Genomic DNA, 27,484 nt, shown 5'->3' with positions numbered 1-27,484 from the left:
CTAGCCAGGAGGTCCAGGGTTTCCCTTTGTCAGTGGTGCACGGGAAGCTGTCTTGTATTTCGGGTGGCACGAACAACCGCGGCTGCCCGTTGGCTTTCATTTAAAAGATGCCTTGGCCGTTGGAGTCCGAGCAACAGTTGTCCCAGAGCAATTTTGCTTATAGTAACTAGTAGCTGTTAGTAGCAGTAGTAGTAGTAGACGTCTTAACAGTAGTAGTAATAGTAGTGGTAATAGTAGTAGCAGTAGTAGTAGTCTTAACAGTAGTAGTAGTAGTAGTAGTCTTAATAGTAGTGGCAGTAGTAGTAGTAGCTGCAGTAGTAGTACTAGTACCAGTAGTAGTACTACTAGTAGTAGTAGTACCAGTAGTAGTACTAGTAGTAGTAGTAGTAGTAGTAGTAGTATACGTCATACCTGTAGTGGTCTAAATTATGATCTTAATAAATCAAACATCGTTCAAAATCCATACTGTAAATGCGATAATATAAGCATTGAAAATTCATTTCACTACTTCTTTGATTGCTCAAAATATGTGTTACAACGCCATCACTTACTTGATAAACTTGGCTTTATAGGCCATCTACCACGACCTGAGTTGCATAAAATTTATTTAGATGGTTCTACTCTATTTCCTAAATCTTTTAATATCCATATTTGTCTCACCGTACAGAATTACATTAAAGAAACGAAAAGATTAACATGTAATCTGTAGCTATTATTGTAATTCTCCAGTGGTTTATCACTGTTAATACTCATTGAGCATGTAACGAAATGGACTTATTTATTATCCTAAGGTAGCATGTATATATATATGTATATAACTATGTATTAAATTAAATTTCAGTGGCAATTGTAAATATTTTAGATTATACTGGGAGAAGATTCGTAAATTGTTCAATTTGTTCTGAACCCGTTTCTATTATACGCATATACTTATATGTATGTATTTGCAAATAAACTACATTATATTAAAAAGAAAAAAAGTAGTAGTAGTAGTAGTAGTAGTAGTAGTAGTAGTAGTAGTAGTAGTATTAGCAGCAGCAGTAGCAGTAGTAGCAGTAGTAGTAGTTCGAAGTAAGTAGTAGTAGTAGTAGTAGTAGTAATAGTGGTAGTAGTAGTTGTAGTAGTAGTAGTAGTAGTAGTAGTAGTAGTAGTAGTACCAGTAGTAGTAGCACTAGGAGTAGGAGTAGTCTTGGCAGTAGTAGTAGTAGCAGTAGCAGTAGTAGTAGTAGTGGTGGTAGTAGTAGAAGTATTAGTAGTAGTAGTAGTTCGAAGTAAGTAGTAGTAGTAGTAGTAGTAGTAGTAGTAGTAGCAGTAGCAGTAGCAGCAGCAGTAGTAGTAGTAGTAGTAGTAGTAGTAGTAGTTGTAGTTGTAGTAGTAGTAGTAATGGTAGTAGTACCAGTAGTAGTACCAGTAGTAGTAGCACTAGGAGTAGGAGTAGTCTTGGCAGTAGTAGTAGTAGCAGTAGCAGTAGTAGTAGTAGTGGTGGTAGTAGTAGTAGTAGTTGTAATAGTAGTAGTAGTAGTGGTAGTAGTAGTAGTGGTAGTGGTAGTTGTAGTTGTAGTAGTAGCAGTAGTAGTAGTAGTAGCAGTAACAGTAGTAGTATCGAAAGTAGCAGCGTGATCGTAGTTCTGTTATAGATACGTAGAAATATATAATTGTGTTTAATTGACTAAGTTAATACCATCTGAGTTAATGTAACGATATATATTATAGAATTATTGTTAATACGTGTTCTATCATACTCTGTATTTATATAATTGTTTTAATGGTAAGCTTTTATAAATGTTTCTATATTTTAGGGGTCGGAGGTGAGGTGGAGTGGAGGTGGGGGGCGAATGGTTTGCGCGTGTGCGTTGCATCATGAGGTCTGTCATTGATTCCCCGGTTGTACATGACGAGGAGTAGGGTAGCCTGTCCAACCTCGTGGTTTTTTTTCGGTACCAGCGGTTTCCTCCCACTGCTAAAGACCTCTACGCGCAAGCGAATTATTGAAGTAAAGTAGAAAGATATGTTAGTCCCGAAATGACCTAGTTTGTGTCGAGCTGACGTTAAACTCTCCCCTCCTCTCTCTCTCTCTCTCTCTCTCTCTCTCTGTAACTTTAGTCTGGTGACTAACTCGTTCTACCGATATCGTGACACGAACGTTTAGTAAGAGAAGCTCATAAATTTTATGCTAATGTTAAAGATGCCTTATGCGTAAGATTGAGATAAAGAGCTGATCGTTCTTGCTATAATAGCTCAAAAACATATAATGAAATATGAATATATTGAACATTTATTGAAATTACTGTATTCAGAGCGAAGTTATGCGTGAATTGTTAACAAGATATTCTGGGCTGCAGGGCGGAGGACCTCCCGTTTGAATGTGACGAAATAAGAGTAGATCGTTGTGCCTCTGGGCGGGCAATATTTCCCTCATTGCATTTCATTGTGTAAGACCGTTTTCATTATCCCGCATGGAGTAGAACGGTCGGACGTTAAACCGAATTTCATTTTAACACTAGTATCACTGTGATTTAGCAGCAGTTCAAGGGAGACAACTCTATCGTGAAAGGTGGAGTAAGACCACTAGTTATTTTTAAATATCATAAGAAAGCACTCGGCAAACCTTAGCAGATTCCAGTACCCTACATCTAGCCTCGGCTGTATGCCGAAGTCCGCCATTGGAACTACTTTCAAGTTCCCGGATTACAAGTGGCGTTGCCCATGACGACGCCTTTGAAGAATGTTTTTATCATACAAATATTTCAAAGTCTGAAGCTGTTTTTCTTTCAAGTTTATCCGATTTTTTTCAAAAAAGGACAACTTTGCACTGAAAATTCTACACCCGCTTCGAACGACGCAATTTTGATAACTTCCTTTTAAAAGCGGCAAGTTTTCCTAATATGTAAACCGGTGCCACATGGCAATTGTATAGGCGTAGGTACATATCACTTACCGTCATACAGCCGAGGATGTAGAGTAACGGAAGCTGCCGAGGTTTGCCGAGTGATAAGAAAGTACAGTAGTCTTGTCTGCGATATCTCCTCGGTGGAAGCAGACGTTAAATAGAGCTATTTCGTTTGATACCGGTAATTCTAACCCTAAAATGGCAGTATTGAAGCATACGTTTTGTGTACGAGTGTAGTCTACCTGCTCATTCAATCACTATAGTCTGCTTCTTGTTCAGGGGGAAATAACTTTCATATCTATCCGTACGAGTCACTTTCGTGTGCGAATTGCCTAATAATTGATGCTTGTTTCATGTCCACCCCAAAATCATGAATATTCGCTAAAACCTGGCATAAAATGGACATTTAAAGATACATTCCCGATGACAAAATGTGTGATTTGATGATCTATAAGTAAGATTTTGTTAGACGCAACGTCTGTCAACTTAGCTTCATTGTGGGAGGGTCCAATTTTCAGAATATATTTATCATTACTTACTGTACATTTACCATACATATTGAGGCCTCAGTAAATTCTTAATTATTTTCTGTCAACTTCTTTTTCCGTTGTTTATTTGCAGAGTCTTTTGTTCGTTGACACATCTCAATGTTCCCAAAACCGCCTAACCGCCTAACTGACACACAATAAGCTAGTAGATAACAGTCGGGTTGCCAGTTAGTGATACCCTGACAATTTTGCTCAGTGCTTGCCCCATGGGCGTTATTCGGGTAATCCAGTATTTTTCTAGTAAGATTGGGTGTCTATACTTTCCATATATACCAAATTTGACATACTTTTATTGGAAAGAACCACCCGATAAATACTTTTCTGGGAAAGTATCTTTAAACACTTTTCGTCAACAAAAAAAGAAAGAGAGAAATGGGGTTTTAACGTCCACTCGACACAAGCTAGGTCATTTCGGGACTAACATATGGTTTAATTTTATTTACATAATTCGCTTGCGCGTAGGGGTCTTTAGCAGTGGGAGGAAACCGGAGGACCGGGAAAAAACCCACGAGGTTGGGGTATTAACTATACGACCCCAGCTGACGTGGGGGGGGGGGGGTATAAACTTGTTAGGTATTGGACTGTTTTTCATGGCATTTGTTGTTAACATATTTGTCTGAATGTATATTTACTGACAGGTTTTGGTCAATATAGTCATGATTTTAAGACAGTTGAGCGGAGAATTACCGGTCTGAGCCCATAAACATGTAACCGAATAATGGTGTTATCTCCCCTTTAATACACGCATCTATCTCTATAGGCCGGTGGTTCTCAACCTTTTTTTGGCAACGGCACACCTTGGAACACTTGAAAACATAGCGGCACACCTGGCTAAATATATATGAAAACTATTTGAATTTTGCAAAATAAAAACATGGCAAGTCATAGACGGCATACAACCGTAGACAGAGACTAGTCATAGACACATAAAGTGACTCAAACTGAATAAAGAAAAACACAGCTATGAACTTACAGTAGACACCAGTGAATAATTAATTTGGATCATGTAGTTTTTCGCATTTTCTTCGTGTGCTGTTCAAAATTAAAAAGATTTTGCGGCACCCATGTGTGCCGCGGCACACTGGTAGAGAACCACTGCTATAGGCGAAGGGTTGTTTCAAACTATTTGGTGGGTTCGCACTGCTCCTTGTATATATATATATATATATATATATATATATATATATATCAATATTTCTTTTCATTTTTTTTATTTGTGTTATATGATTGATAACGACTTGTAGAATCTTGTTGAAACGTCGCTGTGAAATAAAAGATAGTATTAGTAAATTAGTAATTGTTATCCATAAATAATGCATTATTTGATGTATGACCATTGTTTGGGTTGCTTAGGATTTCGCACCTTTATTAAAACATAATAAGTCCAGCCTACCAAATTGCCCTGGTAGGTAGGTCTTTTAAAGGAGGCGCAGTCTTCGACATTGAAACACGAATTATTTGTCAATATAAATCAACATTGATGTTGTGATCTTACCGTGAAACAATGGACTTCTGATATCCAATATTTAAGACAAAATGAAATTTTTAAAATTGGCACACGAATCGCGTACCAGAATGCTTTCGAGCGCCTTTCGTTGGGCTGTATCAAAATCTAATTATTGTATATTCAAATGGATGCATAAAGAAGAAACTTCAAGATACATTTTGGGAGATTAGATAAAGAGCTGACAGTACTCACTATAATAGCTAAAAACTAGATAATGTAAAGAGGATTTGCTGAAAATTTCAGTCAAATTGATCCACTCTGAACCGAGAATTTAGCGATTGAATTTTGGGCCTAGCCTCGATCATCATTACTAAAGTCGGTACGATAAAAAAAACATAGTCTCGATTAATTATCAATGAGCGTTGAGCAGCAGTTTGGATTCTAATCCAGTTAACATCGCAGGCTAGCGATGCCATCGAGAGTTGATTATGGTTTGAATAAGTTAATTAATGTCTAATTAATAATTTAGATAACATTTCAGGCTTAAAAAATACCTGCAATAGGCAGAATTAGCTCTTGCATAATGTATGTTTAAAGGCTCAATACCACTCTTGTTGTAACTGAATAATATGTCCCAATCTTTATTCTGGCCAACAAATTGTACTTTTTTTACAATATTCCAATTAATTGATGATACAAATTTCATCTTAACACACCTAATTTAAACTAAATGATTTGAAAAGCCTGACGTATTTTCGAACCCTCTGCACAAGTAAAATAGGATGTAATGGATAATTTACACTACAGGTAAGACACTAACACATCTAGTACTTAGAATAAGGCTATTTTTTATTTTCTGGAGCTGTCAAGCCAGCAAGAGTGTTAATGTTTCTTTAAGCAATTGATGAATTGTAAAGCAAAATGTCCTAATATTATTTCACATGGATCGGAATTGGCACAACGCTTGTTTTGCTTTTTTAATCAACGAACATGAAAGTAACTTGGTGAAATTCGAGATGTACGTGACTGTCACAGAAGATACACCAGCTCATTCTAAATGTTCTTTTCTACAATTAGATTCATCTAAGAAAGTATGTTCATTTGCTATGACAATGGCCTGATAGTATTATTGTTCCGACAATTAGACGACTTCGTGCGAACAAATAACATTGTCTATGTCATATTTTATTTTATTCAAATCAGACTGACTTTATTCGGGCAAAGGTTTTGTGATGGGGAGGATATAACTATGGGCTGGGTAGTCTGAAGCCTAGCGTCTTAAGATTAAGGGGCCTCCAGTCAGGGTGTATAATATTTCTGAAACTGTCATAAGCCTTTGTGGCATGGGGATCACGTGGCTGAGTGGGTAAGATGCTGGCTCGCTAGCCTGGAGGTCGAGTGTTCGATCCCTGCACTGGCCGAGAAAGTCCATTCAGATTTTCCGGCGTGGTTTCCCCTTGTCAGTGATGCAGGATGGAGGGCCTGACAAGGACAGCTGTCTAGTCGTTCGGATGGGACGAAAAACCGAGGTCCCGTGTACACATTGAGGTCCCGTGTACACATTGGCGTGCACGTAAAAGATCCCTTGGCAGTTGGAATTCGAGGCAAAATTTCCCTCATAGCACACTGTATGGCGTCTACCCGTCTTCATTAGCCCAGGTTAGGAGCAGAACAGTAGGACGTTAAACCCCATTTCATTTCATTTCATTTCCTTTGTGGCACGCACTGTAATCTTAAACACCCGTCATCATCGGTTTGGTTCTATTGTGTTTAAACCACACCTCATCTTCCTCTATTCGTGAGGGCGGGGGATTGGGAGGGCCTCTCTTCCTCAAATATTTTTATCCACACGATGCAGTTTTTATTGCCAATGCAGATTTACCAAAGAAATCGTAGACGGGTAAATTTAGCTTAAAGGGAGGGAATCTAGACATATACCAAAATATAAAATATGTCCAGATGTCTTAATTGTGATTTGTATCCATTGTGTCGTCTACATTTCACTGTAAAGTTTTTATGGTGTCGGATATTTTTAAAGCCCATAAAAGTCCCAAAAACATTTCAGCTGCAGTATGTCTCTTTTACTCTAATGTGAAATGCGTTAATTACCGTCCGCTTCCACAGAGGATATCGCGGTAAATGACAGGGGGTAGGAACTTAAAACAAAGTTACGCTCTTCGATACTTTAAAGTGGGCGTCTATTACACGCGAAAGTGTTAGTAGACCGGGAGCCCAAGGGGGGAAACATAGCTGAAAAGTGTACCAATTTTTTCCTATATGTTATCAATGCATGTATATCTGGTATAATCAGAATGTAAGTCTGCCGGGTTTCCGGTGGTGGGTGTGGTATTCCACGCCCAAAATGTCATGCACCCCAACTAGGCTAGATTAGCTCAAAAGTGTACCACATGAAAATCGTACAGCAGTGTACCGTACATCTTCAGGTGTTACAAAAACACTCTAACAGACATTTCTAGTGGTGGGTTACCCCTGACAGAGCTATGTAATTGTCAGACATTTGTAGTGGTAGAGTATTCCTGACAAGAGTTATCTAATTTCCAGTCCACAGCTAGGCTAGATTAGCTGAAATCTGTACCACCTAAAACAGCTTTGGAGTTGTTCAGTACCACCACAGGAATCAACCAGCACTTGAGAACTGGAATTAGCAATCAATCAGTTCATATATAAACCCTAGAAATGGTCTCTGAATCTGGCACAAAAACAACAAGTTTCATAACATTTAGCCTCTCTGAGGAGTCTGGCTAAACCTAATAAAGCTCCAATAGGTGGGATACGGTTGTTTTGTGCCGCTCTTGCATTGGTCATACTTTTCTAACTCATATTTTCATCTTAAAGCGAGGACCTCAACCAGAATGTGAACACTGCCAAGTTCCCCTGGCAGTTAAACACATTTTGGTCGAGTGCCAATTTGTCACGTATATATCATTATTTTGCTCAACTGGAAGTATATCGTAAGAAGTTCTAACTGGGTCCCAAGTGCTATTCGGTTAAATCTATTTGTTAAGGCCAGCTCAATTTTTGTCAACAAGGAGAGAGAGAAATGGGGTTTAACGTCCACTCGACACAAACTAGGTCATTTCGGGACTAACATATGGTTTAATTTTATTTCAATAATTCGCTTGCGCATAGGGGTCTTTAGCAGTGGGAGGAAACCGGAGAAAACCCACTAGCTTGGAGAGGCGACCCTACTCCTTGTCACGTACAACCGGGGATTCGAAACCACGCGAGTCGACTCAATGACAGACTTTATGATACAGCGCGCACACGGTAACCATTCAGCCATCCAACCCCCTTGTCAACAAGGTTAGGGCACGTGATTGTTTGCGTGATTCTAGGTTACTTTTAAGAATTTGGGGAAGAGGTCAAGTCTCCACATAAGAACTGACCTAGGATGATGAAAAATTAGTTCGTGATATTTTCTAGTTTTATTAAAAATACATACAATACATTAGATTTACATGTTTATACAAAGGTGCTTTCACTGTGTTTTGGTGTTGGTGGCGCTGATGGTCTTCCTTGGATGGTGCTTCTGGTATTCTGGTATTTTTGTTTCTGAAGAAAAAAGAATAAATTTGAGGCTCTCGGGGGAGAGCCACATTAGTGTGTTTCCTACTACGAATTGGATTTTCTAAAAAATCGTGTTTGTTCCACATCACCGGGTTAGGGCTAGGGATTCTTATATCTAGTTGATTTTATTTACTAACGGTTAGGGATAGGATTTGATATATGGTTTGTTTTGGGTTAGGGTGGAGACTGGTTTTATTTAATTTAATTTACTGTTCACTAGGATGTCGTTCAGATTTTTTTTATTTTTAGAATATGCAATAAGTTTATGTGTGAATATTTTCGGGTGATTTTCTTGGAGATCTGTATAGTGTTTTCTGATGATTTTGAATGCACTTGCTGCTGTTGCGCTAAATGGAACTACAAAGGGGGCTATTGCGCAAGCCGTATGAATATTCAAACCTAGGGGCGGGAGGGGGGCTGTTGTTTTCAATTTGTCAATCCAGAATTTTTCTCTTGTTAGCCTAAACGTTTTAATTTCTTCTGTAGTTTCAAAGTCGCTCTTGGTCTTTCTATTGGCGTGACAATGAGATAAGAAATGTCATGATTTGGTTGTTTGAAATGAATTGAGACCGGTTTATCTTTTTTGGTGACTATGTCTGATCGATGACCGTTAATTCTTTCCCTAGGGTAAACATTGGGGCTAGGTCCAGGGTTAGGTTTAAGAAGTGGCGTGGTTTCGATTCTCAGGTTGTACGTGACAAGGAATATGGTCGCGCTGCTAAAAACCACTGCTAAAGCGAATCGTTGAAATAAAATTTAACTATATGTTAGTCCCGAAATGACCTAGTTTGTGTCGAGTGGACGTTAAACCCCATCTCTCTCTCTTATCTACATACAGGAATTGTTTTTATTTATGAGTTAAAATAAATATACTTCTTTGATATTGTTTAGTTTGTCTCGTTGAAATGTTCGGCGCCGACATACTCGAAAACCCTATTTCAATCATTTTTAAACGTTGTCTGTAATATAATCGATAAGAGAATCAGACGTTGATTACTCGAGGGGAAATATAAATATCGGAACACAAATAACCTATGTTCGAAACCTGTCGTCATCGGAGATATCATCAGAAACAAAAATAGAACATCAAGCCTATAGTCTAGTTCGTATTGTCCAGTTTTAGCATCCGTGTAAACGTAGTAACTTAACTAACGGAAGAGTTCCACGAAAACGATCAATCCACAAAGAAGCCGAGTTTCTTCCTCAATAATGAAGTTTTCTCTCCAATTAACATGGCGTTGGCCTCTGGTATATTCGTGCTTGAAGAGGTAACAGTCATTTAGTGAGTAAATCAGCCTCATTACTGCAAAGGTTAAGATTAGAAACTTTATTACCGTTAGTATAAATTATAGCTGATATGATAAACTTCCAATGCCCCCAAGACGCCATTGAACGATCCGAGGTTTATAAATAATACTTTCGGGACGGATCTTATTGTTCAAAGCATGTCGTTTAAGAATGGTGCAGTTCCCGTTTTGTATTGAGCTGACGGCGGGACGATTTACCCAATACTACCCAATCCAATACCGAGAGAGAGAGAGAGATAGAGGGAGAGAGAGAGAGAGAGAGAGAGAGAGAAATGGGGTTTAACGTCCACTCGACACAAACTAGGTCATTTCGGGACTAACATATGGTTTTTAATTTTATTTCAATAATTCGCTTGCGCGTAGGGGCCTTTAGCAGTGGGAGGAAACCGGGGGACCCGGAGAAAACCCACGAGGTTGGACAGGCGACCCTACTCCTTGTCACGTACAACCGGGGATTCAAAACCACGCCAGTCGACTCAATGACAGACTTTATGATACCTACCCAATACCACCTAATACATCACCCCAATATCATCACATACTACCCAATACTTGGCTTATTTCATCTAATTAGTTAAATATTATGTACCTGATCAGACATAATTAATTGTGTAGCAATAATATTTTTAGTAAGCTGATAGTAGTGATTGATAGTAAAAAAAACGTCAATCAGTCAGGAGATAATTGGTAGTTGACTAGCTAACCGGATGTGCACACTTTGCTTGACACGTCATAATACTCGATGTGGGCGTGGCCTACCTGTGTTTATGTTACCTCTAAGCGATCGCGATGTTTGTTTTACAAATTGAAAACAAGTGTGGCGGTTGTTTGGGGGGGGGGGGGGGTTATTTAATTATTTCTGTAGTTTTGTAATTGGAGTTCAGCTTTAATGACTACTGCCTGATTACTAAAAACAATTTCTTTTCTCCGGGTCCTCCGGTTTCCCTCCACTGCTAAAGACCCCTATGCGCAAGCGAATTATTGAAATAAAATTGAACCATATGTTAGTCCCGAAATGACCTAGTTTGTGTCGAGTGGACGTTAAACCCCACCTCTCTCTCTCTCTCTCTCTCTCTCTCTCTCTAACAATTGTAACTAACTGGTACAATCTGATTAAAATACAGATCTATATTTCGTTTCGTTTTGTTTTTTTATACTTTCGATGGCCTGCACTACATGAAGATCTGACCGGTTGTTGCGATTGGTCACGTCAGAGGTCATACGAGCGGCCTTTGACTCTATGACGTACGACATTTGATTAACCGATCAGCATTGAAGTCACTAGTGGATTACCCACAGTTCCGTGAAAAACACGCCGAAAGCTCGCCATGACAGATCGTTTCATTGGCTAATCACTCACATCATTCAGAACACGTCAATGATAACAACTCTTCCAGATCCTAGTGTAGTAAAGACAAGTAAAACGAAATTTTGAACTATAAAAACAAACGAAATAGGATCTGTGTTTTAATCAGATTTCTAACTAATACACATTATGTATATAAACTGATGACTTTGATCTATTAGTGTCGTATATTTTCATTTATAACAGTTATTTCTTAGTCAACGATATCAACGTTACAATGCTGATAAGAAAAAAACACTCCGGAAATACCCGAGGAACTTTCTCGACCAAACCGGGGAGCGAACCCGAGTGAAAGCGATTAAATTACCTCCTAGATGTATATTACTGTTCGTGTATGTGTAAAATCCAATCTATCTATATCAATAGTATGTGATGAATGATAAAGTGGTTTATTCTGGTTGGGTTGCGCTCTATCGATTCTTACTAACAATTGTCTTTAATAGACATGTAGTCGATTGACTAAAGTGGCTTACTATAATAACTGTATCTAATCACAGTTTTCTACTTGGAAAGTTTGCAGATGATTGTTTACTCCTTACGTTAGTCCAAAATGTTTGATTGTTTTTAGACCCAATCTTTTCATGTGGGCGTTCGTCCGTTCACATTTTGTTTGTGGGCACTCTAGAGGTCACAATGTTTATCCGGGTTTTGATGCAACTTAAGATATATATTTATATCCCTAAGATTTCGGTTGCTTTTGATATACGCGCATACCGGACCGTACCTTCCTGGAGTATGGTCCCCGAGTGTACAAAAAATCATGTATTTAGCATGTGGAATCTCTAAAGGTCACAATTTTTATCCAAATTTAAAAACCGTTTCAATATATCCACCATTACACCATAATGATGGTTGAGTTTGAATTTCGTGAAAATCGGACCAACACATTCCGTCAAAATGACCGCTCCCCATAAGCAAATAGCGTAAAACCAAGGTTATGGAAACTCTACGGGTCACTATTTTTATCCAATTTTGACGAGGGGTGTTGGATGGCTGAATGGTTAGCGTGCGCGCGCTGTATCATAAAGTCTGTCATTGAGTCAACTGGCGTGGTTTCGAATCCCCGGTTGACGTGACAAGGAGTAGGGTTGCCTGTCCAACCTCGAGGGTTTTCTCCGGGGCCTCTGGTTTCCTCCCACTGCTATAGACCCCTACGCGCAAGCGAATTATGTAAATAAAATTAAACCATATGTTAGTCCCGAAATGACCTAGTTTGTGTCGAGTGGACGTTAAACCCCATTTCTCTCTCTCTCTCTCTCTCTCTCTCTCTCTCTCCAATTTTGACGAAACTTAAAATAGGTTTATATTCTTGCGATATTGGCATGTATCGAAAACAATCGTGACATTAGCTTGTGGACCCTCTAGAGGTCACAATTTTTATCCGGTTTTGATAAAAAAAAAAACCCTATGATGAAAGTTCATATCGCAAAGATCTCGGCTCCTGGCGATATTGACGCGTGTCGGGCCGTAATATCCTGGATTATGGCCCTTTATTGTTTTCTTTTTTTAGGTTGTTCTCTGTCCACCTCTTGCTAAATGTGGGCGTAACTTGCATGGCAACCGCTTGTTCTAATCTATTAGCAAGTTAGCTGGGGTTGATGGGTGATTGTTTACTCCAAACTTTTCTGATTGTTTTTCTGACCTGTCATCAAGTTAACTTAATAACAGATCAGAACAAGCGGTTGCCATGATAATGTCCGAGGTCAAATCCGTGATTGTACGCACCCGAGACTCATTTAGGACAGGACTCAGTACTCAGAAATAAAATAAAATAAGTAAATTAAGTAAAGTAGGAAACCTTGTACAACAATGTTGCCAGTGAAAATTTCAAATTTTTAAAATACTTAATTTACGTTCACTCTTTGACCGGCCCACTCTCCCCGAAACAGATGCTCGGGTAAGACGCTTCCTCTGCCCCATTCTTTGCATGACACCTAGCTGGGAAAGAGTGGCTTATTTCGGACTAGCTGTATGTGTATTATCTCCAAACCAATAAGCTGGGCAAGCGTGACTCAATCGTAAATATTTTTAATATATTAATAATGCACCAGAATATCTTCTTTATGGGGCGACAATTCAAGTACGATGGTCTTGTTACTTGGCATGATCTTCATTGGGAATTGACTGACTACGAGTTTGATATGACGCCACACTTACATAGATGGCGTAGATGCCTCAACCGTAACATTCAAAACTAGTTCTGTGTGTATGCAATCTGATCCAAATACATATATCTGTTTTCGTTTCGTTTTTTATAAACTGTATCCAATCTGATTAAAACACAGATCATAGGGTTTGAGTGATCATGTAGTTTTGAATTGTTACATTCATAATGTCTGTTATTGATTCTATGGGTGACCTGCAACTGACAAAACAAATCAACACCTCGAATTGTTAGGTTTAATGTTGTTGGGGGCGGGGGGGATTCCAGGAAAATTTACACCTTGCTTTATCAGAGAAGTTTGCGTCTTCTTTTGTCTTCACACCACTCAGTTATGACAATATCCATTCTCTAACAGGGGTTTGGATGGCCGAATCGTTAGCACGTGCGAGCTGTATTATAAGGTCTGTCATTGAGTCGGCTGGCGGGGTTTCGATTCCCCGGTTGTACGTGACAAGGGGTAGGGTCGCCTGTCCAACCTCGTGGGTTTTCTCCGGGTCCTCCGATTCCCTCCCACTGCTAAAAGTCCCCTACGTGCGAATTATTGAAATAAAATTGGACCATGTTTCAGTCCCGAAATGAACTAAATTTTGTCGAGTGGACGTTAAACCCCATATCTCTCTCCCCCTCTCTCTGTGTGACTAGCCTAGGAAAAGCAAAGGTCATGCGGATGGGCCAAAGGACAGACGGAGGAAGTGATCTGCCAAGGAAAAGCTAATGGACCATAGAATTGTTGTCCTAGGTACCGCGTGTATACTACTGACAACACTTGTAAGATGTCTAGGACGTAACACCGAGAAATATGTCACATAATTTGAGCTGGACTCCGACTGGCAATTATTTGCCCATTGGATTCAATGTTAAATGGCTGTAACATCAAAGGCTGTAGCTTTTTGCTCAACAATCCGTTGGTTCCAATCTTTATAGGCACAATGGGGACCACATTTAGCAATACCCTCATAATAAATTTGTAGGGGGTTGACCATTTAGATTTTTTGCTACGGGGATTTGAAGTTGACTGGGGTGAAAATCTCACTTCCGACACAATGATTGCTCTGCAGACAGACGCTTTACACCCCCTATCCCTCCGCTGTAATATCATCAGTATTACCCAAAACTGCTATGAAATTGCAAATTTGATCCCTTTTCTCCAATTCTAGACCAAAATGTCAACCCAAAAATGCAGGAAGAGGGGAGAAAAAAATTAAGGGAAAAATTGTCTATTTATAACTCGCACTACACTCGTCCATAATGAAATAAGGGGAAATAATTACTAGTCTTAGTCCAGCTACAATAAATTTATACAAATGGCTGGCGAGGGGTGAGGGGGGTTTCATTCGTCATCTTCTGAAGACGATATAGTCAACACAAACCAGTGTCATCTGTGTTGAAATCTTTTGGTGGACCTAATTTTAATCCGATATATTATCTTTACGTCTGCGCTTTAGATCATAAGGTCTGCCATTGAGTCTGGCGTGATCTTGTTTTTAAGAACAGAAATCTATTCAACTGTGTATTCAAATCACTAGTATCAGGAACTACCGAATGTATCGACTGTAGGCCTAAAGCGTGCATTGTCGTACCCCCCCCCCCCCACACCCCCCACCACCATCATTTCATCATTCACCCCGCCTCCCGACCTTAGAGTCAAATGTCTCTCGGAAATTTCTGGTTGGAACGTGGAATGTATAGTTGGGGTAGTAGCTGGTGGTTTCATGTCTGCTTCCATAGTAGTGATATCGCGGACACTGGATTTGGGGTTCCAACAGGGTAAACTGATAGCCGAGGTTCCAATAGGGTAAACTGATAGCCGAGGTTCCAATAAGGTAAACTGATAGCCGGGGTTCCAACAGAGGAAACTGATAGCCGTGGTTCCAATAGAGTAAACTGATAACCGGGGTTCGGTTCCAATAGGGTACCAGGGTTCTTAATCCATTTTGAAACGAATCGGCCAGAATTGGGTCAAATGAGGGTTATAAAATTTTAAGCTTCCATTCCCTTTAATATAACCAGACTTCAACAAAAATAATTCTTGGTAATTTTTTATGAGGAATATCGTATTTTACTGTATGTAATTACCACAAAAATAACGACAAACAGGTACACCGTACGGGAAATTTTCCATATTTAATTCACGTACCGGCTTGAAATTCATGTCAGTAATATTCCTGAATAAATTACTGTATTCATTCCAATAGGGTAACTGATCGCCGAGGTTCCAGCAGGGTAAATTGGTAGCCGGGTTCGATCAGGGTAAACCGATAGCCGGGTTCCATCAGGGTTGGCTGATAGCCGAGGTTCCAATAGAGTAAACTGATAGCCGAGGTTCCAGCAGCGGAAACTGATAGTTGGGGTTCGGTTCCATAGGGTAAACTGATAGCCGAGTTTCCAGCAGAGGAAACAGATAACCGAGGTTCCAGCAGTGATTGTTTCCCATATAAATTGTATTGTGTTTTTTTTTGTGATGACAAATCGCTAAATGTCACTCAGGGATTACAGCTATCTCAGTCCCAGAGATACGTTTTCCACTTGTTTATCTCTGGTAAAACCCGTCAGCCATTTTGAATGTCACGTGATGTATCCTTCCATCGGTCGCTTCACAAAGATCCAAGATGGCGGCTCAAACTCGTGTTTCTTCCGAAATTTCACGTATTCAGCCGAATCACCCACATTGTGAGCTGAAAATAGTTCCCGGTTGATCATCAAATCGCCAGTTTTCGAATGCATTTTTGATGATGTCAAGATGTGGAAAATGTTCCAAGGATCATTAATGTGTAATTTATGTAACGAATCGATGCCTAATTGTCGAAAAATCGGCAGTATTTCATTCTAACAAATCCTGCCAATCAGTAGCCATTGGGGGCGCAGCTTAGGAACCGATTTCACGCTGATTAATGACCGGCGAGTTTTATTCTAACAAATCCTGCCACAATCAGTAGCCATTGGGGGCGGAGCTTAGGAACCGATTTCACGCTGATTAATGGCCGGCGAGTTTTACCAGAGAATTACAACAGCCTGGTCGAAACGTCGCTTAGTAATAAACAGTAATTGTATTCCACAGAATTGTCACCTGTGAAATAAAACTAACTTTATTCTTTGATAAATTTTATTACCTTTGCTTTCTTAGTAATACATTCTAGAACTGGTACAATAAATTGAGCAGAAAACATATTTACAAAACCATGGACATTGTCCTATTTTAAAATCTAGGTACTCATTCTACGAAATGGTGCCAGAATAACATGGAAATGTTTGATATTTTACACAATAATTAATAAATGAAAAACAGAAGTTCTTAATATTTTTCAAAAAAAAAGAACTACCGAAATGGTCTTCTTTATTTTTCAATCAAATAAAATGTGTGACAATGTTTCCTGTTCCCGTCGCGTTTGTCGAGAATTTTTGCTGTTTTTTTTTTTTCGTTTTTTTTGTCCAGTTGTCGATAATTGGATATTGACATCATAATGAGACTCAATGACTGGGTAATTAATTTTACATGGATACCAGCTTATTTTGGTCTAGTCGCAAATTGTTTTGATAATAGTTGTTCTTGACATGGAACATTATCAGATATGGTAGATAATCGGGCACGTGGTTCCGTGAAATGTCTTGAAACTTACAACATGGTACAGAACACTGGACCAAAACGGTCTATTATGTCAATTTCCATAATTTACAAATTTAGAAAAAAAAGGGACATTGATGGAATTTGGTGATTCTAATATTTAAATATCAGATAAAAAAAAAAAAAAAAAAGAGGTAAATATGATTTTTCAGAAAATTGAAAATGTAAATCTTTGAAGTAATTCCTGTTTATAATCCAATATCGTCCAATACGTCATTTCCGCTTCGTTGTGCCATCACGCATGTGTAGGAAGTGAAGTCATCTTCCGGTTTTCCACATCTGTTGTAGTGATATCTGTGGCCTCGAATTTCCCGACAACACAAATCAACACATTCTAAGCTATCAGTACACGATGAACCTGCAAATATAGCATTTATAGCCATTAATAATAATAATAATAATAATAATAATAATTTATTCTTATATAGAGCATTACAATATACAAATAATATCTCAACGCGCTTTACAATGTTGTGGGTAGAAGTTGAAGTAAATTATTTCAACATTGCTAAACATTTAGAATTGATTGTAATATTCTTTAAACAAGAATGTTTTCAACGACGATTTAAAGGAGTGATATTTTTCAATATTTCTAATTGTAACAGTTAATTCATTCCAAGCCTTTGGTGCACTCTGCATAAATGCTCTATCCCCATATGTTTTGTTGGACTTCATAGTTGGCAAGTTGAGTCTGATAACTTCTGATGATCTTGTTAAACGTTTCGGTGTCGGTATGCAGATAAGTTCTTTTAAATACACAGGTGCGGAAGGGTCGAAAATTCATTTAAAGGCTAAACATAAAATTTTAAAGCGACATCTTTGTACAATTGGAAGCCAATGAAGGTCTATAGCAGTGATTCGCAACCAGTGTGCCGCGGCATCTTCGTAAGTTTGCCGCGAAATTTTGAACGGCACACTAAGAAAATGTGAAAAAAACACGTGATCCCAATTGAATATTCACTGAAAAGTTCATAGCTGTGTTTTTCTTCATTTAGTTTGAGTCATTCTAAGTGTCTATGACTAGTCTCTGTCTACGGGTTGTATGTCGTCTGACTTAACCATGTTTTTATTTTGCAAAATTCAGATATTTTTCATATTTAGTCAGGTGTGCCGCTATTTTTACATGTGTTCCAAGGTGTGCCGTTGGCAAAAAAAGGTTGAGAACCACTGACCTATAGGCCTCTGAAGAACAAGGGGGATTAGATGGCCGAATGGTTAGCGCGTGAGCGTTGTATCATAAGGTCTATCATAGAGTCAACTGGCGTGGTTTCGGTTTCCCGGTTGTAGGTGACCAGTCACACTGATCAGCAGTGAATATTTGCTAGGCCGCTACAATAACTGATAAGGGTTACATCGATGCGACTTAATGAGCCACAAATATTTACTTTTTTCCTCCGACAAATTAAATTCTAAAACTTTTTTTTATGTATTAGAAAAATAAATAAAGACGTTTGGGGTATTTGTAGGTAAAAATTATTTCCTATTTAGTGTAAATGGGTATTTAAATGAGTAAAAGATTCCATTCTGCCCGAACCAGTAAGGTCTTATGTAAACAATGCACGCGCCATTGAGCCAGTGATTGACGCTGCTGAAGGTAGTCACCTTTTACATAGATATTAGAAGACTTTCGTAATCCTCTGTGAAACAGATTGGTGACAAGTATATGATATCATAAATCTACATCCGCGCCGTACACGTCACAAAAGGAAGTGATGACGGTTTTCTATAATAATATACTCATAAAATAACTGACGCGCTCGAGTACGTTTAGATATCACGCGGTGGAACAAAAAACTCTCATAATAAAGGTTAAGGAATGTAATGGCGTTCAATTTTTAGAAATCTTAACAATTGAAGTATTACTGGAATAGAATCATAATCTCTTTTGACTAGAGCCAAATGTATTAATACAATAACAAGACGTCACGTAAAACGGTAATTTAATTAGAATGTCCATGTTTAAATATTCCTCGGATCGTGTCAGAAAAAATGGCTATGATGTTTAAATGGCACGCCATCGGATCGTTATTTTAAAGTTTTTGTTTAGAAACGACACATGCTTCTTAGAAATAACAATGATAATTGTGCAGTTATGTTTACGTGATCTAGGGTAATCTATAGTCAGACCTCCTAGCTAAATCGACAATACTATCAAAACACATTACATGACGGCCTTCATGATCACAGACATCTTAAGAGAGAGAGAGAGAGGGGGGGGGGGGCGTCCACTAGACACAAACTAAGTCATTTCGAGTTTAACGTGGTATATTTTTGTTCAGTAAAAGGATTGTGCTTAGAGGTTTTTAGCAGTGAGGGGAAACAGGGGGGGGGGTGCTACCCGTACTCGGGACAAACACATGGTTCAATTTTATTTCAATAATTCGCTTGCGCGTAGGTTTCTTTTAAGCAGTGGGAGGAAACCAGAGTATCTTGAGGAAACCCACGAGGCTGGACAGGCGATCCTGCTCCCTGTCACGTACAACCCGGGAATCAAAACCACACCAGTTGACTCAATGACCGACTTACTGATACAGCGTGCAGGCGCTAACCTTTATGCCCCCCCCCCCCGAGAGAGAGAGAGAGACCCCATCTCTCTATCTCTCTCTCTCTCTCTCTCTCTTTTCCAGGCCTGGTTTTTAAAAAAAATAAAAAACAAAACAAAAAAAAAACGTCGCTATCGTTGAATGCATATCCGGGCAAATCAAGCTTTTATCTAGAAATCAAATTTATAAGCGCTATCGTTGACTGCCTCCCTGTTTGAAACAAAATTATAAAGGGACATTTATAAGTGAATAGAGACCGTATCCGGGCATATCAATCCTCTACAGCAATTAATTTACTTTATTAAACACAAACTACAGTCGTAGATAAAAGCTGTACGTTCACATAGTTCGGTTTTTATGTCTGATGACGCTAGATGAATGGTATTTGTAGACAAGACTACCATGGGATGTAACATTAACAGTGAACTAGTGTTCTCAGAAGGCTATACGACTTGTTTCATTAAGCAGGTGCCTTTGTGAAATGAAATGAAATGAAATGGGGTTTTACGTCCTACTGTTCTGCTGTTCTGCTCCGACTGGGCTAATGAAGATGGGCATACGCCATACAGTGTGCTATGAAGGGAAATTTTGCCCGGGCAACGGCACTATCGCCTACTCTTATACCGAATTCCAACTGCCAAGGGATCTTGTACGTACACGCCAATGTATACACGGGACCTCGGTTTTTCGTCCCATCCAAACGACTGACTATGCTTGTCACACCCTCCGTCCTGCACCACTGACAAGAGGAAACCACGTCGGAAAAACCACAATGAACTTTCTCGACCAATGCAGGGATCGAACATATGACCAGCGTCTTAGCCACCGTGGTTCCCATGTGCCTTTATGTTTTATACATGGACATATTAACACAAAATCAATTAATATTAGAGGAAAGATCTATAGTCGTTATCTCAAAATAAGTCTAGCAATGCTGAAAATTATCTATTTATTTCCGAAATTGATTCTGCCTTGCTCCTTAAAAAAAAAAAATCAATGTTGCAGATACTGAAAAGTTTTAATTTCCTTCAAGATTTGCGCTTTATTTGTGTTTTTATCTCGATCATAAATCAGACGAATAATAGCGGCATTTAAAAATAGGATTCGTAACGTCCATTTTACAAAAAAAAGAAATCATTACATGTTGGTCGGTTGGCAGGGAGACGAATAGCATAGTTTAATTATCCAAGGAATTTGATCTTTTTTTATGTCGCGTTTCATTTCTCTTTCTTTATGTACGACTAATTTGTCAGAGAAATAGACGCCATGATTTTACTAGCCTTGAGGGAATATAAGCCACTTCATTTCTTCCAAAGTGGTCATTTATCGCGAATTCACCCATGGTTAAATCCCCACCGGTGATGTTTATGGAATTAGTTAAAATGTGGAGATTTGAATGTATTTTGTTCGTGCCGTCCAAACACACCGCTAGGGGGTATTTTAAAATGTCGAATTTAGTAACGTGATAATCGAGGTGTAAATGAATGGGATCACGTGACACTAGTCGTGTATCCCTCGAGGGTTTATTCTATAAGACAAAGTGTAATGGTTTAGATTGACTTATTAATCGAGAATCAAGTCACGTTTTACCAGAAAATTTGCTAATGGCGTATGTCTATGTGGTGTAATAGAAAATCTAGATTTCAGACCGACGTGGAGTTTTAGACATCCATCGAGAGATAGATTCGAATTTAAACTTTACAAAAAATGGCTGTTTCACAGAATTGGCAGAATAATCGCAACTCGATGTTGATATATTTCCCGATCGGAGGTAGACTAAATCTATTTGTTAAAGATACATTATGTAAGATTTAGATAAAGAGCTAGCCATTCTTGTTATAATAGTTCGAAAATAGATAATGTAAAATGAATAATTTTAATATTTCATTCAAATTACTCTATTGCGAGCGAAGATGTTAGCCTTTGAAGGTTTGACAAGACGTGTGCAATAATTTCAACCACCGTACTGGTTGTTTGAAGCTAAGTCTCGCTCCTCCATTTTTAGCTTAAATTAAAATATGGCTGAACTGTTCTAATCTATTTAATATCCTAGAAATCCGCTGCCATCGAGAGTTGTTTATGGCCTGGATAAGTTAATTAATGTCTAATTAATAATTTAGAAAACATTTCAGGCCTAAAGAAAGACCTGCAATAGGCAGATTTAGCTTTTGCTTAATGTATGTTTAAGGCCAGCTCAATTTTTGTCAAGGTCGCCTAGATGTAAATAAGGTTAGGGCACGTGATTGTTCGCGAGATTGTAGGTTAGGGTTAAGGTACGCATTGCGGCTAGGTACAGGGTTAGGGTTAGGGTTGGGATTAGCGCTACCCTGTTTACATCTCGTGGCCTATGACGCAAAATTGAGCTGGCCTTATCATTTAGCACTAACCATCGGTGGTAGCGCCCCTTTAAGAAAACACTCGTTTCCAATTGCTACCTGTCACATAGAAAGACCAAAACAAAAATTATCCCCCCCCCCACACTAATTATCGTAACAGAGCATTCACTGTAATTGTCTAAGCACTCGTGGTAATTATCCTTAATTAAGAAGACAGAAACAAACAGATTTTAAAGGGATTGATTAAGGATCAATTTAATAGCTCGTTTCTCTTGCTTTAATTCAGACTGTCGTCCTCTTCTCTTAGTAACTAATAATTCTCTAATTCAAATTAATCATTGATTTAAATAGTGTAGGCGGAGCTATCTGATTTCATCGGTCGATCCTTTGTCATCATCATCGGCATTCCCAATGGGGTTCCTGTAGAACGGAACGACAGCATTAGGAATACCGACGATGGTTTGGGACATGATGATTTTAATTTTAACTGAGGGGGCGTGATGGAACTTGGTGTGCATTTAAACTTGATTCAAATAAAATAATTCGCTTGCGCGTAGGGGTCTTTAGCTGTGGAAGGAACCCGGGGGACCCAGAGAAAACTCACGAGGTTGGACAGGCGACCCCAGTCGTTGTCACGTACACGATTAAGATCTTAACTTCTAACTCCATATTTTCCATAATATTCGAAATTAAAAACACGAATTAGAATCCAATATTGGTCCATTTCAATCAATATTGAAGGTGTTATCGTGTCGTGAAAATATGGGATCCAAATCTGTGACATAATGAACATTTTATAATCAGTACACGAGTCGTGTATTCTGTGTTGACGACTGCCGATCAATTTGAACTGTTCACGTACTTCACCGAACAAAACGGATTAGAAATTACAATATTCTTTTTTAACAAAATTGAATATAAATCACTATATCTACATTATACGTCGTCCAATTTCACCGAACAAAACTGACTAAAATTACAATATTTTTTTTATAAACATTGTATGTTACATTTATGTTAGATTAATTGTGCTGTTAGATCCATTTCCGTCTGGGGGTTGGATAGCCGAATGGTTAACGCGTGCGCGTTGCATCATAAGGTCTGCCATTGAGTAAACTGGCGTAGTTTCGATTCCGAGGTTGTATGTGACAAGAAGTAGGGTCACATGTCGAACTTCGTGAGTTTTTTCCGGGTCTATCGGTTTCCTCCCACTACAATTGAACCATATGTTAGTCCCGAAATGACCTAGTTTTTGTCGAGTGAACATTAAACCCCATTTCGCTCTCTCTCTCTCTCTCCCTCCCTTTCTCTCTCTCTCTCTCCCGAAGCAAATAGTGCACGAAGATGACATCTTTATTAAAATAACATTTTCATATCTTTCATATAAAAAGGACTTTCTGAGGTCAAAGATTTAAAATTGCTTCGCATAGATCAAACTGAGAAAAACAAATTCGTACAATAAATACTAATTCACTGTCAAAATATCTCTCAAGGAAGATTTCAGTTACAATAGCTCGCTCTCTCTCTCTCTCTCTCTCTCTCTCTCTTTTAAGATGTCTGTGATCATGAAGGCCGCAATGTAATGTGTTTTGATAGTATTGTCGATTTAGCTAGGAGGTCTGACTATAGATTACCCTAGATCACGTAAACATAACTACACAATTATCATTGTTATTTCTAAGAAGCATGTGTCGTTTCTAAACAAAAACTTTAAAATAATGATCCGATGGAGTGCCATTTAAACATCATAGCCATTTTTTCTGACACGATCCGAGAAATATTTAAACATGGACATTCTAATTAAATTACCATTTTACGTGACGTCTTGTTATTGTATTAATACATTTGACTCTAGTCAAAAGAGATTATGATTCTATTCCAGTAATACTTCAATTGTTAAGATTTCTAAAAATCGAACGCCATTACATTCCTTAACCTTCTTCATTATCAGGGCCATGTTTCTCGAAATTTTAACTAAAGATAAAATTCAAATTTTAGTAGATACTTCAATTTTAATTGGCTAAACACTAAAATCCATCTAATATTATCCAATCAAATTACTAAAATTTGGATTTTATCTTAGTTAAAATTTCGTGAAACAGGCCCCTGGGATTTTTGTTCCTCCACGGGATATCTAAACGTACACGAGCTTGTCATTGTTATTTTATGACGTATATTATTGTAGAAAACAGTCATCACTTCCTTTTGTGACGTGTACCGTGCGGATGTGGATTTCTGATTTCATATACAGTACTTAAAATCCTTTTCTTGAAAAGAAAGAACCAAAAACGACAATGGGTGTGACATTTATAAGAGACAGGGTCAAGGGGTAGGGGCTATATAAGAGACAGGGTCAAGGGGTAGAGGAAATATAAGGAACAATGCCAAGCGGCGGGGGAAATATAAGCAACAGGGTCAAGGGGTAGGGGATGTGGAACAAGGCCAAGGAGGAGCCAAGGGGTAGGGAAAGTGTAAGCATCAGGCCAAAGGGTAGGGGACATATAAGCAACAGGACCAAGAGGTAGGGGAAATATAAGGAACAAAGCGTTGGGGAAATGTAAGCAACAAGGCCAAGGGGTTGGGGATATATAAGCAACAAGAGAGTAGGGTATATAAAGAACAAGAGAGTGGGGTATATAAGGAAAAACAATAGGTCCAATAGGTCAGGGTATATAAGGAACAACAACAGGTCCAAGAGGTCAGGGTATATAAAAATATATAACAGTAAAATATCAGCGGAGTAACAGATTGGCAATGTTTGTAGAGAAATATTAGTAAAATTAATGGTGTCCATACAACTGTTCATCCTGGTTACGTCACGATTAGATCAATGTAATTCTTTGTTTATTGTTTTACCAACTCATCTACTCGATAAATAGCAAAAGGTTCAGAACTCGACAGCCAGACTCATTATCAGAAATATATATCATCACCATATATCACCCCTGTTTTAATCAAACTTTTTTTAGTATTCAATATCAGGTTATTCCTTTAACTTTTATAATGTTTCAATCTTATTGCCTCGCATATCATCTCTTATAAATCTATAACGGTAAATTTCTGTGATCTTTGAGGTATATTCTATGCCAGGAATAACTTGCAGTCTTTGAATATAGAGTTTTTCTTTAAACCTGTTACGGGTTCTTCCTGGGAAAGGGTTTATTTTTCGATAAAAAACATTATATTCCGGGATATTCTCATTGTATGTACATGTAAATATAGACGGTTTGTTTATAAGCAAGATAAAGTCCTGGACTTCGGTTATGCTGGGGAAGAAAGACTTCAGAAAAAACCTTCGAAAGAAAAATCAAGGCCGCTAGCATAACCAAAGTCGAGGACTTTATCATACACATTTAAATATATATACCCCTACTAAAAAGCGTGAACGACCGTTTACAACGTCGGCCTCTAAACTGAGAAATAATCTACCATTTGTTCTTTTATCGAGTTTTAAAATAATAAGCGAGGTTGAATGGTCGAATGGTTAGCACGTGCGTGCTGTATCATAAGATCTGCCAATGAGTCAACTGGCGTAGTTTCGAATCCCCGGTTGTACGTGACCATTAGTAGGGCCGCCTGTCCAACATCGTGTGTTTTCTCCGGGTCCTCCGGTTTCCTCCCATTGCTAAAGACCCCTAAGCACATGCGAATTATGGAATTAAAATTGAACCATGTGTTAGTCCCGAAATGACCTAGTTTGTGTCGAGTGGACGTTAAACCTCATTTCTTTCTCTCTCTCGCACACTCTCACCCTCTCTTCCAGATCGGACATACAAATTCTAAATATAAATGTGCGCTTGGTTTGAACTAGCTGATTGGGAAAACTGCAGATTTGAATTTAACCACTTTTGAAAAATGGGCTCTTATTGGCCGAAAATATCACGTGGTCAACAATAAATATTCGCTTGGCAGCTACTATCTCTGTGGGGGATGCTATCGAAGCGAGTTAATTAGCTTTCAATATTTATATTTTTTCTTCAGCAAATTAATTTCTAAAAGAATTTTTTAAATTATAAAGAGAAAATATAATGGTGTTGGAAGTATATCTGGATAAAAAAAAAGTTCCTATGTAGCGTAAATAGGTTCTTAAAATAATACTCCAAGGCAAATTAGAAAAAGGAGCCAATTCTGCCCGGACCAGTTTGTGTTACTAGGTGCGATGTAAACAACGCACGTGCTATCGACGCCGTATGATGTGATGTCACACGTCGTAGACCTACCAATACTGCACATGAAATTAAAAATGAAAATTAAATGAAATGGGGTTTAACGTCCTACTGTTCTAAAGAACTGAACTAATGAAGACGGGCATACGCCATACAGTGTGCTATGAGGGAAATTTTGCCCGGACAGCGGCACTACGGCCTACACTTATATCGAATTCCAACTGTCAGGGGATATTTCACGTGCACGCCAATGTGTACACGGGACCTCGGTTTTTCATCCCCACCCGAACGACTAGAGTAGACAGCTGTCCTTGTCAGGCCCTCCGTCCTGCATCACTGACAAGGGGGAACCACGCCGGAAAATCTGGATGAACTTTCTCGGTCAATGGAGGGATTGAACATCCGACCTCCAGGATACGTGAAGGTCAGACATCTTGTACTGTGTTAAAAGAAAGCTTTCGCATTACCGCAAGAGAACAGTTTGGTTGTCAACAACCGACCTGCAGATTAACTATAATCATAATTTTACAAGGTCGAGAAGTATTAATAAGGATTATAAAATGTTAGAACTAAAGAAATTAATCTCCGTAGGCCTACACAAATATCGTTAGTTTTGAAGCTGTTTTTTATTTTAAGCAGAGATGCGATTAAGCTATCCCCGTTGCATTAAATATAAACATCATCGACATGCAATTTGTCTAATTAAAGTACACTTCATCAATATACAACTACCAATTTATTTCCAATGTAATTCATATTTAAATATGTACTTGTCAAAAATTATCTCCCTTGTCGAAAATTACTCTTGTAATGATACATAATTACCTCCCTTACCGGGGCCTAGTACTAGGCTTAATTATCCATACACTCTCAGCACGTGCTCACAGGTGCGTGGTGATTACCTACTACGTTCGCTAATCAAACCCTTGAGCGGCGTACACACCCTGTTATTATTTTAATAAAGAAATTGATTCCTCCCTCAAACTACCTTTCATAACTATGGTATTGATTTTCCGACAAGAAACATGAAATTTCACTGGAATTGTGAATACCGATATCTTATCTTCGTGTAACAGAAGAGAAATTTAAAAGCGATTTCTTGAATCGAAAACAAACACACATGCGTGAACACTATCTTATGCTACGTTTCAACTATCACGATTCGTGCTGCGATTGAAGTCGTGGTTTTAATCGTAGAGTAATCGTGGTGATCCTACCAGGGCCCTGTTTCTCGAAATTTTAACTAAAGATGAAATCCAATTTTAATAGATACTTCAATTTTGATTGGCTAAGCACTAAAATCAATCTAATTTTATCCAATCAAATTACTAAAATTTGGATTCTATCTTAGTTAAAATTTCGTGAAACAGGCCCCTTTTCTTATCATATATTGTAGTCAGTCGTAACAATCGTGTTGATCGTATCGAAATGTATCCGATCGTATCTGCACGTACCAGATCGTGGGCTCAATCGGAACAATTCTATCGAAAAGCATCGCATGACTGTT

The 27,484-nt window shown here is 38.5% G+C and overlaps 1 long non-coding RNA gene across 1 annotated transcript in view; it reads right to left on the bottom strand.

The window, feature by feature from the left end:
* Window positions 1–16,395: 16,395 nt before the first annotated feature.
* LOC126822464 (uncharacterized) overlaps window positions 16,396–27,484 on the bottom strand; it is a 58,778-nt gene continuing 47,689 nt past the window's right edge. The window contains exon 4 of the long non-coding RNA XR_007680827.2: window positions 16,396–17,290. This is a non-coding gene — a long non-coding RNA (uncharacterized LOC126822464). The remainder of the gene's footprint in view (window positions 17,291–27,484) is intronic.

Source organism: Patella vulgata, chromosome 5, assembly GCF_932274485.2.
Source record: "Patella vulgata chromosome 5, xgPatVulg1.2, whole genome shotgun sequence".
Lineage (NCBI taxonomy): Eukaryota > Metazoa > Mollusca > Gastropoda > Patellidae > Patella > Patella vulgata.
Note: the sequence above shows the minus strand (reverse complement) of the source record. Positions and strands in the feature narration are given on the sequence as shown.